This window comes from Eriocheir sinensis, unplaced genomic scaffold, assembly GCF_024679095.1.
Source record: "Eriocheir sinensis breed Jianghai 21 unplaced genomic scaffold, ASM2467909v1 Scaffold7, whole genome shotgun sequence".
NCBI lineage: Eukaryota > Metazoa > Arthropoda > Malacostraca > Decapoda > Varunidae > Eriocheir > Eriocheir sinensis.
The window spans coordinates 1,132,622-1,142,819 of record NW_026112053.1 but is presented as its reverse complement, the minus strand read 5'-3'; the positions used below and the strand labels follow the sequence as shown (position 1 = coordinate 1,142,819).

At 40.7% G+C, this 10,198-nt stretch overlaps 1 long non-coding RNA gene across 1 annotated transcript; it reads right to left on the bottom strand.

Annotated features, from left to right (window-relative positions):
* Positions 1-5,090: 5,090 nt before the first annotated feature.
* Positions 5,091-7,207, bottom strand: LOC126993960 (uncharacterized). The gene is made up of 3 exons (XR_007748599.1): positions 6,606-7,207; positions 5,775-5,899; positions 5,091-5,229 (listed from the first exon to the last, which is right to left on the bottom strand). It is a non-coding gene; the product is annotated as an uncharacterized LOC126993960 (long non-coding RNA).
* Positions 7,208-10,198: the final 2,991 nt, after the last annotated feature.

Here is a 10,198-nt window from a genome sequence, read left to right as displayed (position 1 = left end):
AAGCGTTAATTTACCCATACATGTCAATAGAACGATCTTACAATATATAATAGCGAAGAAATCTAAGGCATATAGATGCCCAGGCTCAATGAGCCAAATCACTAAATCAGTTTGAGCTGCCAGATTCACCAGATAAAATAATTTTTCAGAGAAAATGGGGAGAACTTGATCTCATTTTTCTATGTACATTTTGTTGTCATTAAACTGAAATATAGAATTATTACAACATTCCCACACATTAATATATGACATAAAGACTAAAATAATGAAAATCATTGTAAAAACATATCCTGTCTCCTTGGACTGTCTGTTTTCCCGGGACAAATTATTATTTTATGTATTGAAGAGTTTAACTCAATGTTTGATTATTTTTTTCTTAATATACATTTTTATAAGATAATTTATTTACACAAAACCGACAAATACTTTTTTTTTTACCATTAATGGTATTTGATAACAAGGATGAGATTGTCCACCGTACCCACCAAAACAATAACAAATCGTACGCAAAGGCTTATCCCACGCCTACTACTGGACTAGACTGGACGCGTTCTACTTGCTGTACCTTACCTGTATTGCTGCTCTTCACTTGCTGTTTCATTTTTGCTGATATCAAACCCCAGGTACGTAAACTTAACTTCCTCTTACTAGGCTGTTATCGTAGGTCCAGTGGCACTCATTAATAGTACCGTGAACTCTTCAGTAGGTCCCAATGTAATCTCTATATATAAACTGTGGTCACATATCCTTATTTCTCTTTCATTCAACATCTTGCATGGGTCTTTGGAGACCAACAGTGGAGAACCTGCTCACAAGCCCTAATGTTACCTGTGTACTCTTCCAGGTTCCAATCCACGACCGAACTAGCCCCCTAAAGCACACCAGCTGACACTCAAGCAGTCCCGAGGTCATGGAGGTCAGTGCTGACATCAGCAAATGGACAGTGCAGACGTTAAAAACGTTTTTAAAGTCGAAAGGCATACCATGTTCTGGGTATGGCAAAAGCCAGTTGAAGGACATGGTACTGATGGCACTGCAGCAACCTCATTTAGTGGAAGATGTCCTGCCTCTGAAGGAAGATGATCACACACAGAGGAGATCTATTAAATTATCTGGGACACAAGTCTTGCTTCCAGATCCAAGGACTCTCACTGAGTGGCAGGAGGACTTGAGTACAATGCCCTATATTACTCAAGCCCATGTACTCATGTATCTGGTCTTAAAACAGGGATGGCCAGCAGAACGCATCCAAGCCTATGAAAAGGAATGTGGCTACCAGCTTTATCAGGAGAGACACATCCAGCATGTTCAAGTAAAAAAGCTGGATTATGATGTGTCGTGCATTAAAGGTACCTGTGTGCGCCAAACCAACCAGAATGAGACCACTTACCAAGTTTGTATGTTTGCATCTTCTCATGGTGACATCCATGCAGCTGGCTGCCAGTGTATAGGGTAAGTAGTAGTTTAGTATTTTTCAATAATTTTATAGTATCTTGATGCTTTGCCCTGTTCATTTACCTATATTTTTTCATCGTCGTTATACATAAGTATAACATGCACCGCTTTACCTCCCATTAATGGTTATCAGCCTAACCTATACATTTTTGTGATGCCCCAGAGTGGCAGATAAGCATGCCTACAGCCTTTCACTGTGTGGTAGCTCTTTAGCGAGATGCATAGAGTGCTGGCCTGGTAAGCCGGAGGTCGGGAATTCAAATCCCGGTTGAGTGAGAAAGTTATTTATCTCACAACGGATCAATTTCTCATATGTTTACGAGTTGGCCTGATGCAAGGAAGCATCAGGGTCATGGAAAAAAGACAGTATATTTCTGTTATCCTTGATCCTCCAATTTATTAGTTTATTAGAAAGGATAATAGCTTCTAGCTGCATGAAAAAGAATAATGTTTATTATCTAAACTTAATTTTTTAATTTCATAATTGGTTGTTTGTGATTCATATTATTTAAAAAAAGCTGGCTAAGCTAACTTTGACTTGATTCTAGATACATTAGTAAAGACAAATCTATTATTCTATTATAGAGATGATGGGGGATGCAAGCACGTCTTTGCATTCATCTTCGCCGTATCAGATTTTGTGCAGCGTTGTGGGGTGCAGCCGGGAAGTGCACAGCGTACCTGCACAGACGTGACTTGCACCTGGGACAAGCCTCGCAGGCAAAATAAGTGTAACTTTAACCTTGTCACCATTGCGAGCAGGTAGGTGCAATACATTTTGTAGAAAACAGTTTGACACCCAAGGACAATAATAACATGTCACCTAGGAGCTACACTCACCATGTCTTGCCTCCATGTCTACTCTTATGCAGGTTTTCTTTTAATTTGTTTATACATTTAGCTGGATTTGGTTTCTATAATCCTACTCATACTTTACAAATCTTTAACAATCCTCCACTTCTAGCTTCTTTCTATTCTTTCCACTCTCCATAACATAAATCCCTTATTTTAGGGTTTATCTTTTTTCCAGCTTTCTAAATTTTTCACCATAAAAATTGCCTTCTTCATTCTTTGTTAAATGAAAATTTCTTAGAATACAAAGAAACAGGTAGATTGAAATGAGGACGGGAGTGTTTAATTTCCTGAGTTAGGTGTGTGGGTGGATGTGGCAGAGAACAAGAGTTAATGTGCTTCAACAAATGTGAGTGGTTTGGTGTTACTGAAGACAGGAATGTAGATGTAGTGCAGCAGATTTGTGGGTGGGTATAGTTTCTTTGAGGCAAGCAGGCTGCCTTTTGACTGCTGTTCACTCCATATATATTGTTTTCTAACATCTCTTACATTAATTTTACAGCACAGGTGCAGGGAACAGCAGATCCAGTACTCAAAAACCTTATAGTTCTGGTAGTTATAAGGCAATATCAGAGTTATATTCCCCTTATACTCCCGACAAAGTTGCAGACGACATTGCAACCACTCTCCAGCATGTACCGGATGCAGCACTGTGGGGTATTGTTCCAGGAAGACCAGCCTCCTCTTTACCCTCTATTACAGGATTAGCAAAATGTTTCTTTTCACAGGACAATCAAGGTGAAAGTTTCATCAATTTTTTAAAGAGTAAGTATACTAATACAGTTATTTCAGAAATTTTTGAAAAAACCAAGCGACAACATTTGTGTCCCATATGGAAACAACAGAGAGTGGGGCAATAACTGCAAGTGTGATACACAAAGCTGCCAGATATAAAAGAATGATCCTGATAATTACATAGTAAAAGGAATTATGGGGGAGTCTTCCTTTATAGGGAATAGTGCCACTTCTTATGGGCTAAAGTATGAGGCACTTGCAAGAAAACTTTACGAGACTCAAATGCGTAAGAAGCATAATGGTTTCAAAGTAAAACGTTCAGGTCTTATCATCAGTAAAAATTGCCCCTCATACGAGCCAGCCCAGATGGTATTGTTTCATGTAGGTGCTGTGGAACTGGGATTTTAGAAATTAAGTGCCCTTTTAAACTTCAATTTCAAACCATGACTGGAGAAGATATTGCTAGGGATGGCTCTTACCATATAAAAATAGGAGAAAAGAATAAAGTTACATTGAAGGAAGAGTCTCAGTGGTATACTCAAATACAAACACAGCTAGGTGCCGGCAACTATTCCTGGTGTGACTTCATTATTTTCACAAAAGCAACACCACACCTAACCATTCAAAGAATTTGCTTTGATGAGGAGAGGTTTAATAGAGAGGTGCAAAAAAGTTTAATTTTTCATGAAAAATTTGTAATGCCAAAATTGCGGGGATGAAGAACTTATTTAGAGGGAACTGACAAGATACTGTTCCATGCTTTTCTCTCTCTCTCTCTCTCTCTCTCTCTCTCTCTCTCTCTCTCTCTCTCTCTCTCTCTCTCTCTCTCCCATTTATTTATGGACTGTGGTGATACGAAAAATTGTTTTGTATGAGATTTGTATTTGTTCATGTTTAAGATTTCTTTGGGTACCTTACTTGCCCTTTGGGGGCAAAGAAGATTGCTGTCACACAAACAAACAAACACACACACACACACACACACACACACACACACACACACACACACACACACACACACACACACACACAGAGCATGTAACTTTATATGATGAATCTCAGATGATGTAATAAAATATCTGGAAACAAAAGTAGTTTTATTCACACCTTCATTGACTTATTCATATCCGATAAACCTAATCCAAATTCATAAACAAAATAGTGTACCATAACATTACATAATTATGTGAATTCAGAGCCCTTAAGTATATAATGATATTTGTAAATATAGACATGAACATTGACATTTGTGTCAACATTTAGTTGCACAGAGAGGGCATTAAATTGCAGAAAACAGCAACTATTACTGAAATTTGATGCAAAAGGGGCCAAAGCTTATTATCGAGCTGTCCTGATAAAATTTTGAAAATTGTTCTGATTCTTTCTTGTGCATTTAGTGCCCTTCCTGAACCATCCTCTTTCTTGCGAGTTAAGGGTGGCATGTGCAGTTTTGCACCACGTTGCAGCAGTAGGTCTCCAATATTGAACCCTCTATCCACCATGACAGCATCTCCTGGTTCAATTTTGTCTATCAGTTCAACCTCTGCAATGTGCCTATCAGATGTGTTAGTGTTACCACCATATGGAGTTGACACAAATGTAATAATTCCTGTTGGTGTTATGCCAACAAGAACTTTGGCAGTGTTGTGATGCTTATACATGGAGTATGTCATTGCTTGAGCAGAGCAGTTTGCTGGTTTGTTGATATAAATCTCTGTGCAATCCAAAATTACCCTTGTATCTGCATACTTTACTGGATACCAATCAGGAAGGTTGTCCCTAACTTGCTGAGCTGAAGGCCACAATAGCCACGGTTGCAGTACCTCATACAATACATTTATCCAGGTATTAGTGATGCATGAAACTGAAGCTTGTGAGACTGCAAATAAGTCGCCTAAAAACCAGCCCGGAAAACCTTGACGGATGTACACAAGTGTAATTAAATACTCATCAAAAGTATCTAGTATTTTCTTACGGCCACGTGCCCCTTTCTTTAAATTTTCCTTTATGCTTTTTGGCCCTTTCCAGTAATTAATTGTTTTACTCTCTTTTAATGGTCTGATAAATAGAAATCAAAACACTTTTGTTAGGAAGACCTGTATAGCGCTGAACACTCTTGTCACTAGCAAGAATCCTTCCTCTGGTCCGGGCTCTCTGATCAGTAGGTGCTTCTGTTAGATCTGCCTCCTGAAAAGCATATATATATATATATATATATATATATATATATATATATATATATATATATATATATATATATATATATATATATATATATATATATATATATATATATATATATATATATATATATATATATATATATATATATATATATATATATATATATATATATATATATATAACTTTCAACAGTTTTCCTTAATTTACTCCAACTTCCTTTTGCCTCAGCGAAAGCGGACACATACCAAAAGAAGCGCAATGAAATTATCTATCTAATGGTGTATAGCGTCACCTTTCCGTTCACTCAAAATTTTGAGATATAGGCCTTTGAAAAAATATAAGATTTTATACACGGCGGGGCAAGCCGCTATGACAAGATAAAACGCGCTGGCTGGCTGGCTCTCTCTCTCTCTCTCTCTCTCTCTCTCTCTCTGTATGTGTATTGTGTGTGTGTGTGTGTGTGTGTGTGTGTGTGTGTGTGTTTCGGCTTCGCTCGTACATCGCCTTCTGAGGCGTTTTACTTGTTTATATATGTATATATAACTAACCCTTTCAACTTGTACTCCAACATCCTTGGGCTCAGCTGCTGAAGTAGTAGCAATGGCTGATGCTGAATAGGTGTGATCCTGTGGTTCCGGCACTACCTCTATCTGGAGAAACTGTTCAGCATCAACTGTGGGAAAATGAAATATAAAGTTCAGATATATGTATCATTCAAAAGACATTTCTACACAATGTCACATATAGGAGCACACAGCCTGCTGCTAGGTCAGCGGCAGAGCAATTAAACTAAAACCCCTAACTTACGGCCTCTGCCCCCCTCGACTAGAGTAATTCTTACATGTTTCAGGAATGATTTGTGAATGTCATTTTATAGAAGGAAATATCTTAGAGTAATTAATACTTTCAACTTCTACAATCCTGTCAGCTACACATGTTTCCAACTTATAAAATAGTAATAAACTTTTACAAGTTGAAACAGTAATGATTAACCTGAAATTCTAAAGTGAATGAGCTGTTTTAAAGTAAATAAACACTAATTTGGCTTCCTTGGCAATGCTTAAGTTTTTTTCCATTACTCTAGTAAGTTTGCTATGCTTAGGTAAAGAAATGCAGGCAATTACTTCATTCATCAGTGTAGGTACAAGTGGTGAATGTTTTCAAGTCGGCTACATGGCACCGATTTATAGAATAACACAATTTCCCTAGACAAAACTCATGTAATAAGTTATTTCTTACACGATTTCTACATTCTAGACCTTCTAAAAGGGATAATAAACCTAATCTGATGTAAAGCAACCCACTTGTAAATTTGTGCCATAAATTTACCATAAAAGATGTTCAAATCAACACTAAAACTGCATGGTATAGTAACATACCTTGAACTGATGCATTGTGAGCCCATGTCTCGACTTCAATATGGACATCAGTTTGTACTTCTTCGTCAGTTTCCTTTATGAAGTCAATGTTGACTGGCAAGGCAGGGGCAGAGTGTGAAGAGGGCAGTGACTGGGTTAGTGGTTCTTGATCGCCTCTGTCAGCCGCTGGTGTTCGTGCTCCAAGCCCACTGATGGCACCAGCGTTGTTTTTCGGCCTCCATTGATTGTAGCCGAACAACTCTGGATCAGGATGCGATGGTGACGGCCCGTTGTTCCAGTCTATAAAGTGATTTGAGCACAGTGCATGGTGTCGGGTGGCTTTCCATGTAGGTCCCCTCTTACATCTGGTCACCCACAAACGTCTTCGGGCAGCCTCTTTTTTCTTTGGAAAACGAGCCCAGCCCTTCACCTCAGGATCCTTCTTCTGCGAAGAGGATTTGCAGTCGGCAACAGCACATATGTAGACTGTCATGTTCGAGGACAGTAGCAGCAACAAGTAAATAAGCGCGCGGGATGTTTGTTTTGGTTCTGGCAGGAGGGTTCGTCAATTTCGATTTCGGCGTCAACTGAGCAGATCATTTCGGCTTCGGCCACACATTTTCGTTTTTTCGCAAAAAACACGTAACGGTTATGTGTTCCATACTTACTGTGCGAAGAATAATCTCTAGAAAGGCGATACAAATTATTTTTTTTGTAATATTCGCTTTGGTTCACTCGTGAAAAATGATGTAGCTGCAACACCCCTTCGATCACTGTTTCGCCTCTAAAAAGATATTTACATTATGTACTTGAGTTGACATCATAAATTATTATAGACAAATAACATTGTGTTTATATTAGTAAGAATATTGGTATTGAAAATTAATATGTATGGTAAATAAGATTTTTTTCAGGATGCCACTTGGCTGAGCGAGACAAATTCTCCCCGCGTAATTAAGCGTGCTGGTGACTCATGACAACTATTGACTATTGGTGATTTGCGCCATTCTGCCCGAGGCTCAATTTTGTCGATGACAGGGGCCTATATTTTTCCTTCCCCTGTCATTATTAATGAATCTCAGGTGTCGCAACTTGGTGTGAACATGCCCTAAGTATTCACCTGTGGAAATATATTGATGTATATGTGATTGGTATCCTATTTTCTGAGAAAAATGGATGTGCGATCATGGGTGTCGGAGTGCTGCTCTGGAGGATGGCTTGGCGACGAGGAAAAGCTGCCGATCTTTATGTACTTTCTTATTTAATGAGACAAATTTTGACATGTTCTTTGTCATCATAATAAAGAATGATGATCATGCTAGTTCTAGACGCCATATCAGTCGAAAAGAACCCCACATACACGAGCTTGAGCTAAGATAACAGAGGCATGTGGATGCCCGGGCTCAATTTTGCCCGTGACACCGCCCCCATCCGTGGAGGGACCATGGACCTTTGTCGGGTGACAGCTGGCCCATGAGTTGGGCTGCAGATATGGCAAGACAGTCTAAATTTTCCCTATTCCGTCCTTCCGTCCTTCGTTCTGTCTGCCTCGATATCTGTCCCATATTTCTATTTGCTTTCTTCCTGCCTCAATCTCCTCCGTATCTTCTTTTTCTTCATCTTAAGCATGTTCGTAGGTAACAAGACATCGAACAGCAGAGTTACCTTGACGTAAATGTGCAGCAAACAACGAAATAATTGAATTCGTAGATTACGATTTAGTACAGTTTGCCTTGAAAGGAAGAAAAATGAGAAAAGAGAATGGGTTTCTTGAACCAGCAGCTGGAGGGGGCTCCCTAGGATTGGCTGACGGTTCTGTAAACGTGCTTGCGATTCGCTGCAAGGCCAATGACGTCATCAACCAATCAGCGGCCTCGCTGACTTAGCGCGCCTCTAACTACAATCTAAGGTTTGCTTTGTGAATCTGACGCTAACGTCGGTAGCTAAATCAATAGTGCATAGTTATGTTAGTTCGTAGTTAGTGAGTATGTTTGTGAATTCGGGCCCAGGGCATCGCTCCGTGCCTTGGCGCCCTCCGCCCAGACCGGAGACACGTCTGGCAGCAGGAAGTGATTCTTTAGCCTCGAGGCGCACTCCATCGTGCACTACTAGTAGAGGGAAACTATTATATTCTAAAGTTTTTGGTTGATGCTTCCTTCCGTGTGCTTAACTGAACTGATTATTTCACTGTAAAGTAACAGTATAGCAGTGCAGCTAACCAGAGAGAGGGTGACCACATGCCGTGTTTGGGACGGTTACAGGCAGCTGCTTGTCCTATCCCCGACTCGGACCCATCCTCCACAAGACTGAAGCGGCGGCGGAAAACACCAGCAGCGCCGCCACGACCACCGGCACCGGCGAGCACCAACCGCCGCGACGCATGGCTGACGATCTGCAAGGAAGTGCATCACTGCGGAGGTCGACTGCCAGCCCCGGGTCAGCGTTCATCGAATGTTTGCCGCAAAGAAAATGACGAACGTCCAGTGCAATCTCTGGTCGACGCCCGCCGATCACGTCACGTGTGCCACACAAGGAACGTGGCGGATATACACTGTCATCCCAAGCCGGGAAAGTCTTGGGAAAATTTATCGTGGTTGAGTGGTCAGCGTCTAGGAGGGCGCAGGTTCGCTTTCCGACCACCGCTACATACAAACTGGCGATTTTTCAGTTATAGCCGAGTGGCCTAAGACTACCCACAGGCTGTCCTGAAGACCACCTGTCAAACCGAACTCAAGATTCTTTCAAGAAGAGAATCAATGATGAACTCTGGGGGACAGCATGAGCCACGCAAGATGGCGCCACTATGAACACTTGTCTGCGCAATGAAGGGCTCGGGTCGACCACCAGGCCCCATCAAGAAAGTCTACCGGCGCCATAGGCGAAATTGAAAATACTTATAGCCATGAGTTTACTGACAGCGTGGGCAGGAATAATATGAATCATCTTAGCAAAGGGGTCACGTGTCAATGGGAATGATAATCATAAAGGTACCAAAGTTCATTACACGATCCGCAGAATACTGGAAAGCAAGACAGATTCCCTGCGGGGCCAAGATTCACTGAAGGTTACACGTAAAAGCAATCCTGGAAAGAATGTCGAGCCACATTGCGTGAAAATTACAGTAGAGGAGTAGGCGTCTCGGTGCTAAGAAGGATGCCACTTCAGTCTTCTATCAGTAAATAATTGGGGCATTCAGACATGGTAATAACTTTACCTACTTCAGCTGCCTTGTACAGGCCAACCGGCCTCTTGCAGACTCCTACGTTCTTATGTTCTTATCAGTAAATAATTGGGGCATTCAGACATGGTAATAACTTTACCTACTTTGCTAATGCCGCTTCGATTACTGCCGTACTGACACAGCAAGTGACCCATTACGCCATTATATACCACTGTGATACATCTTAATACCTTTGTGTTTGATTCACAGTGTTTGTCCTTTGAATACACGATCATGAATATTTCACAGCCGCCACTGGGCCGTGGTCGCTTACCTCATTTTCCTCTACTCGGGGTCTTGGCGTTTGCTTGACTTCACTCCGGCTGCAACCTTTGCATGTTTTGAATATATTTTCCCAGGGTTGGCGGTTTAAACCAAATGGTTTAAACCAATA